Source organism: Symsagittifera roscoffensis, chromosome 8, assembly GCF_963678635.1.
Source record: "Symsagittifera roscoffensis chromosome 8, txSymRosc1.1, whole genome shotgun sequence".
Taxonomy (NCBI): Eukaryota; Metazoa; Xenacoelomorpha; order Acoela; family Convolutidae; genus Symsagittifera; species Symsagittifera roscoffensis.
In genome coordinates this window covers 39,153,423-39,161,985 of record NC_087069.1, presented here as the reverse complement: position 1 = coordinate 39,161,985, position 8,563 = coordinate 39,153,423, and positions in this window count along the sequence as shown.

Below are 8,563 nucleotides of genomic sequence, written 5' to 3'. Positions count from 1 at the left end.
CGTGTGATAACTCCACTCGAAACCTCAGCCCTCGTCTTTGGAAAATCAAGAGTCGCGACCATGAAAGCGCTTTCCATCCCGAAGCTTGAAATGCTGTTCGCGTTACTCGCTACCCGCTTGAAGGAAGATATCCTCAAAGCTCTAACCATTCATGTGTCAAACACATTCATGTGGAATGACAACACCACTCTTTCCCAGTAGTTAAACTCAGAAAGTGAGCGACCCACGTTCGTGGAAAACCCGATTGGAGACATTCTGGAAAGTACGACCGTAGACCAGTGGTTTCACATTTTGAGTGGGGACAACCCTGCTGATACGTGAGCCAGAGGAATCTCAGCGGAGTCATTAAAAACAAGCAGCTGAGTGAATGCGCTAGGTTTGCGGAAAAATGGCGAGTGGTCTTTCAAGCCGAGTATAGAACTACCTAAAAAGATCAGCCTGGCTGGTACCGCTTGTAACCTTAATGAAGGTTTACAGCAGGTCTCTAATTTTCAAACGTTGTACAAAAACAAAAACAACCCATTTTATTTGCATGGGAAGAATTCTGCTTGTTTCGTAGACTCCAACGAGTGGTTGCCTTCATGCTCAGACTGAGTCAGAAACACCGGCACTACCGCTCTAAAGTCAAGGAGGTAACCGATCCGGTTCAATTAGAAACCACCAAACAACGGCTTTCCACAAGAAAAATTTTCCAAGTAGAATAAAAAAAATAAGTTACACTGGTTCAATCATTCTGTACTTCTCGAATGGTAACCAGCTCTATTTGTTCCTCCTAACAATTACTAATTTTCAAAAAATGGACTTAGCTAAACAAGCAATATATGAAAAAATAAAATACATGTTTTTACATTCATTCCAAAATAAAATTAAAATTGATCAACCTATCAATAATCTTTGCCAAATTACCAAGAACTCTTTTTTGCAAAATGCAGTACTATACATAAATATTTCCAAAAAGAGTGACCTGCTTGTTGAGCAACGGTTTTTTTGCATTATTAAGACCTTTCTTCTTTTCCAAAAATTCATTTGATGCGCAGTGTGGCAAATTTTTTCAAGAAAAAGCCAACCTCTTTCAAAAAACTTAATTGAAAACGAGTTTCCTACCAGATCAGAAGACCAAAATTATAATTGGTATCAGCTTGCTTCCAGTTAGTTTATTGCTCCAACTTTCGAAAAAAATGAGGAATATATTTGTATATTTTTACCCGGGTAGGTTTTTTGTATTCTGACCGATTTTAGAACAATTGACTGCGTATCGGATTCTATCCGGAAATCTCGAGTTTGTCAAGCGAGTATCTTTGGACTAGACTAAAATGCTGCGTTGGTACTGGAATAATACATTGATAGTTCCTTGCAATACGGGAATTATTATGCATGGTAAATTATAAGCACTCATAATTGTTCCAAAATGAAACGAGGCAAGCTAATTGGTTTCATTAATTCAATAAATGAAATTTCGAGGACAAACTGTGCAATGGATAGGCGCACAATAATGCGTCTGTTTGTTCCTGGATTCAGGACACAATTCTTTAAACATGTTAAAATTTTGTCGGAACAATTATAGAAAAAGGAATAGTAAAAAACAAAGAAAAATTCTTTGTTAAATTTCACAAAATGCATAGTTTGGCCCCATAACGGACTCAAATTTTTAAATTTTGATAAGCCTTAATAAGTTAGTTTGTCAAAATTTCGTATACCAAAGACCGAGGTTGTTCCTTGGCAAGCTTTTCCTTGGCGAACAATTTTCACTAGTTAAGAGGTGTTCTAAAAGATTATTGTTTGACTCAAACCAAACAAATGTATATTTTGATTTTTTCAGTTTTGAAGCAACTAAAAAATTGACTTATTAAATACAATAAAAAGTTTGACTGTTCAGATAAACAAAACTTTGAGACCTCTAGAAGATTATGACGAGAGGCGTCTGTTTGACTGTTCCAGGATGTTTTTCCTGATGAAACAAAATCCTCGACCCAACCTTGTTGGTCTGCTTGAATTTATTCTTGACCTGAGACCCTTCTATGATTGGGCAGGGCAAGCTCAGTTTCGTTAGAAACAGAATTGGAATTATGAGCCAATCAGCTATGACGCTATGAATCTCAGCATCTAGTCATTCCTGGATATCGGCTAACTTGATCAAATGTCTAAATCTTTCTGGTACAGATTTGGATCTCACAGTAATCGGTATTGACGCAATGGCTGTTGTTAAAACGAAACAAGTTCAGATGAAAGTAACTTCTTACTTCAATGGTTTCGAATACATATTAGAATTAACCGCAATTGTCAAGGATGAACTTTAAGTCGGTAATCCTTGCTTTACATCCATATCTTGCTCCAATCAAACCAATTGTATATAGCTACGCCGGTGTACACTTAATGATTGATCAAGACGCTTTCCATGCTATTCTGCTCGAGGAGTATTTTGAGAGTGACACCGATCCAAACACCTTGCCCGTCGCCGTTTGCTTTCCAATAGGCTGGGTGTTGAGCGGCCCAATGCCGACATTTACCGGTTCCCTTTCCACTTGTTTCACAAGCAATACATAAGATTACGAACTAGCTGGTCAAATCAAATGCTGGTATCAAATAGAGTCATACGGGGCCTACAAAGAGGTCAACTTCCCTTCCACCGCGGACAAAAGTGTGGCTAAAATAAATGATTCATCCACCGTCCATGATGGATCAAGGTACGCTGTAGGTATACTCTGGGCAGAAGAAACTAACATGTTGCCAGACAACTACTATTCGTCTTTGGTTCCGTTGAAATCGCTCAAAAAACGCTTGGCGAAACATCCTCACTTGAGGAATCCATACTCAAAAATTATGGAAGACGATTTGAGTAAGGGATACGTGATTCACGTTCCTCCCCATATTTAGTCAAATCGCAGCTTACGCGAGTGGTAACTTCCTCGCGATCCCGTGGTGAACCCAATCAAATCTGGTAAAGTGAGGCGTGTCCTTAACGGAGCGTTTAAATTCCACGTAACGTCATTGAACAAATCGTTGCTAGTAGGACCCGACCTACTGCAAAACCTTCTTTTCGTTCTCTATCCGTTTGCGTCAACATCATTTTGCCGTTTCGGCTGACATTGAAGGGATGTTCTTACATGTCGGAGTCCTTCCAGAAGGACCACCCTTCCCTTCGTTGTCTGTGGCGGGAGGAACCCTCAGCTAATTTGGTTGTAAACCATTACACCAGACATATTTCTGGTGCAAGAGCCGCCGACGTGTGCAAACTATGCATTGCAACATACTGCAATGGATAATCAGGCAAAATTCCCTGACGCAGCGTCCAAAGTTCTGGAGAAATTTTATTTGGAAGACTAGCTAGACTCCTTTGAGGATCCTGATGATGCATTTAAACTGAGTAAAAAGTTGATTACTCTGTTAGTTCTCGATAGTTGTAAGTTAACTAAGTTCATATTTAATGTAACAAAAAAATTAGTACTGAGTTAAGACCTCCCGAAAGCGCGCTGCAACAAGGAGGTAAAAAAAAATATTGTAATTTGTGGAGATAAATCCTCACAAGTTCTTGGCCTGAAGTGGGACCATATCGACGACACTTTGGTCATAAGCCGTGGTTCCAACCGCGAAGTTAAAAATTCGACAACACAGCGAACAGCGTTAAGCTTCTTATCTTCCGTTTTCAATCCCGTAGGTCTCGTAGCGCCCTATACAGTAAAAGCGCGATTAATGTTTAAAAAAAATCTGGCGCTTTCATAGCCAACAATCGGATGATGAGCTACCCATTGATAGATTGTTAAGCAAGAAAAGCAAGAGTCGCGACCATGAAAGCGCTTCCCATCCCGAAGCTTGAAATGCAGTTCGCTTTACTCGCTACCCGCTTGAAGGAAGATATCCTCAAAGCTCTAACCATTCATGTGTCAAACACATTCATGTGGAAAGACAACACCACTCTTTCCCAGTGGTTAAACTCAGAATGTAAGCGACCCACCTTCGTGGAAAACCCGATTGGAGACATTCTGGAAAGTACGACCGTAGACCAGTGGTTTCACATCTTGAGTGGGGACAACCCTGCTGATACGTGAGCCAGAGGAATCTCAGCGGAGTCCTCAAAAACAAGCAGCTGAGTGAATGGGCTAGCTTTACGGAAAAATGGCGAGTGGCCTTTCAAGCCGAGTACTACTTAAAAAGATCAGCCTGGCTGGTACCGCTTGTAACCTAAAAGAAGGTTTACAGCAGGCCTCTAATTTTCAAACGTTGTACAAAAACAAAAACAATCCATTTTATTTGCATGGGAAGAATTCTGCTTGTTTCGTAGACTCCAGCGAGTGGTTGCCTTCATGCTCAGACTGAGTCAGAAACACCGGCACTACCGCTCTAAAGTCAAGGAGGTAACCGATCCGGTTCAATTAGAAACCACCAAACAACGGCTTTCCACAAGAAAAATTTTCCAAGTAGAATAAAAAAAATAAGTTACTGTGGTTCAATCATTCTGTACTTCTCGAATGGTAACCAGCTCTATTTGTTCCTCCTAACAATTACTAATTTTCAGTAAATTGACTTAGCTAAAGAAGCAATATATGAAAAAATAAAATACATGTTTTTACATTCATTCCAAAATAAAACTAAATTGATCAACCTAAATAGAGCAAAATGCAGTACTATACATAAATATTTTCAAAAAGAGTCACCATCTTGTTGAGCAACGGTTTTTTTGCATTACTAATACATTTCTTTTTTTCCAAAAATTCAGTTGATGCGCTGTGTGGCAAATTTTTTCAAGAAAAAGCTAACCTCTTTCAAAAAATTTAATTGAAAACAAGTTTCCTACAGAATCAGAAGATCAATATTATAATTGGTATCAGCTTGCATCCAGTTAGCTTATCGTTCCAAATTTAGAAAAAATTGAGGAATGTATTTGTATTTATATATACCCGTTTTGGTTTTTTGTATTCAGACCGATTTTAGAACAATTGACTGCATATGGGAAAACTTGCGTTATCCGGAAAACTTGCGTTTGTCAAACGAGTATCATTGGACAAGACTAAAGTGCTGCATTGGTGCTGGAATAACACGTTGATAGTTCGTTGCAATACGGGAATTATTATGCGTGGTAAATTATAAGCACTCATAATTGTTCCAAAAAGAAACGAGGCAAAGCTAATTGGTCTCATTAATTCAATAAACGAAATTCCGAGGACAAACTGTGCAATGGATAGGCGCACAATATTGCGTCTGTTTGTTCCTGGATTCAGGACACAATTCTTTAAACATGTTAAAATTTTGTCGGAACAATTATAGAAAAAGGAATAGTAAAAAAAAACAAAGAGAAATTCTTTGTTAAATTTAACAAAATGCATAGTTTGGCTCCATAACGGACTCAAATTTTAAAATTTTGATAAGTCTTAATATGTTAGTTTGTCAAAATTTCGTATACCAAAGACCGAGGTTGTTCCTTGGCAACCTTTTCCTTGGCGAACCATTTTCACTAGTTAAGAGGTGTTCTAAAAGATTATTGTTTCACTCAAACCAAACAAATAAATATTTTGATTTTTTAAGTTTTGAAACAACTAAAAAAATTAAATACAATAAAAAGTTTGACTGTTCAGATAAACAAAACTTTGAGACCTCTAGAAGATTATGACGAGAGGCGTCTGTTTGACTGTTCCAGGATGTTTTTCCTGATGAAACAAAATCCTCGACCCAACCTTGTTGGTCTGCATGAATTTATTCTTGACCTGAGACCCTTCTATGATTGGGCAGGGCAAGCTCAGTTTCGTTAGAAACAGAATTGGAACTATAAGCCAATCAGCTATGACGCTATGAATCTCAGCATCTAGTCATTCCAGGATATCGGCTAACTTGATCAAATGTCTAAATCTTTCTGGTACAGATTTGGATCTCACAGTAATCTGTATTGACGCAATGGCTGTTGTTAAAAAGAAACAAGTTCAGATGAAAGTAACTTCTTATTTCAATGGTTTCGAATACATATTAGAATTAACCGCAATTGTCAAGGATGAACTTTAAGTCGGTAGTCCCTGCTTTACATCCATACCTCGCTCCAATCAAACCAATTGTATATAGCTACGCCGGTGTACACTTAATAATTGATCAAGACTCTTTCCATGCTATTCTGCTCGAGGAGTATTTTGAGAGTGACACCGATCCAAACACCTTGCCCGTCGCCGTTTGCTTTCCAATAGGCTGTGTCTTGAGCGGTCCAATGCCGACATTTACCGGTTCCCTTTCCACTTGTTTCACAAGCAATACATACGATACCAAACTAGCTGGTCAAATCAAATGCTGGTATGAAAAAGCAAGACTCGTGACCATGAAAGCGCTTTCCAACCCAAAGCTTGAACAGCAGGTCGCGTTACTCGCTACCCACTTGAAGGAAGATATCCTCAAAGATCTAACCATTCATGTGTCAAACACGTTCATGCAGACTGACAGCACCACTGTTTCCCAGTGGTTAAACTCACACAGTAAGCAACCCACGTTCGTGGCAAACCTGATTGGGTAGATTCTGGAAAGTACGACCGTAGACCAGTGGTTTCATATCTTGAGTGCGACAACCCTGCTGATACGGGAGCCTGAGGAATCTCAGCGGAGTCCTCAAAAACAAGCAGCTGAGTGAATGGGCCAGGTTTGCTGAAAAATGGCGAGTGGCCTTTCAAGCCGAGTATAGAACTACTTAAAAAGATCAGCCTGGCTGGTATCGCTTGTGACCTTAATGAAGGTGTACAGCAGGTCTCTAATTTTTCAAACGTTGTACAAAAACAAAAACAACCCAATTAATTTGCATGGGAAGAATTCTGCTTGTTTCGTAGACTCTAGCGAGTGGTTGTCTTCATGCTCAGACTGAGTCAGAAACACCGGCACTACCGCAATATAGTCAAGGAAATAACCGATCCGGTTGATTTAGAAACCGCCAAACAACGACTTTCTACAAGAAAAATTTTCCAAGTAAAATAAAAAAAAAATAGTTTAACGTGGTTCAAACATTCTGTACTACTCGAATGGTAACCAGCACTATTTGTTTCTTCAAACATTTACTAATTTTCAGTAAATTGACTTAGCTGAACAAGCAATATATGAAAAAATAAAATACATGTTTTTACATTCATTCCAAAATAAAATTAAAATTGATCAACCTATCAATAATCTTTGCCAAATTACCAAGAACTCTTTTTTGCAAAATGCAGTACTATACATAAACATTTCCAAAAAGAGTGACCTGCTTGTTGAGCAACGGTTTTTTTGCATTATTAAGACCTTTCTTCTTTTCCAAAAATTCATTTGATGCGCAGTGTGGCAAATTTTTTCAAGAAAAAGCCAACCTCTTTCAAAAAACTTAATTGAAAACGAGTTTCCTACCAGATCAGAAGATCAAAATTATAATTGGTATCAGCTTGCTTCCAGTTAGTTTATTGCTCCAACTTTCGAAAAAATGAGGAATATATTTGTATATTTTTACCCGGGTAGGTTTTTTGTATTCTGACCGATTTTAGAACAATTGACTGCGTATCGGATTCTATCCGGAAATCTCGAGTTTGTCAAGCGAGTATCTTTGGACTAGACTAAAATGCTGCGTTGGTACTGGAATAATACATTGATAGTTCCTTGCAATACGGGAATTATTATGCTTGGCAAATTATCCGCACTCATAATTGTTCCAAAATGAAATGAGTCAAGCTAATTGGTCTTATTAATTGAATAAACGAAATTACGAGGCCAAACTGTGCACTGGATAGGCGCACCATATTGCGTCTGTTTGTTTCTGGATTCAGGACACAATTCTTTAAACATGTTAAAATTTTGTCGGAACAATTATAGAACAAACGAAATAATGAAAAAAAAACAAAGAGAAACTCTTTTTTATTATTCACAAAATGCAAAGTTTGGCCCCATAACAGACTCAAATTTTAAAATTTTGATAAGCCTTAAATTTTTATTTTGTCAAAATTTCGTATACCCATAACCGAGGTCGTTCCTTGGCAAACGTTCAAAACTCTCTTTTTCTTCCGACTTTGCTAACAAAAGGAACCAAAAAATAATTGCGCTCCGAGTGATTTTTTTTCTTCAGAATTCGAGTTTTTAATTAGCCATTTTTGACGGAATTTTTTGATATCTCGCGATATTTTTACCCCTATTAACGCGTAACGGATAACTAACGCGTCTTGGAAATCGTTCTAAAATGGTTGAAGGAAGCTTGTTTGTCAAAATTGATTTCTTACTAGGAGCTAAATCTATCATTTTATACATTCTATGCCGTGTGCGGGGATGATTTTCACAAAAAAAAATCGTAAATTTAAAGCTGAAAAAAATTTTGTTTTGTTTTATTACAATTAAATTTTCATGTCATTGCTGCTTCATAGATCTTAAAAGGCAGTCAGAATATTCAGCGCTTTGCCCTTACACGAACAGTCTTGTTATACGTTCATTAAGATAACCATGTCAAACTCAACAATCATTAAGATGCAAATTGATAGAGAGAAGCATTTTTTAGTATGCGAAAGTAGAACAGGGAAAAAAATTAATCTTTGAGTTTCATAACTCTTACAAAAATATTTTTGATGTAACTTTTTGTTTAGACGCA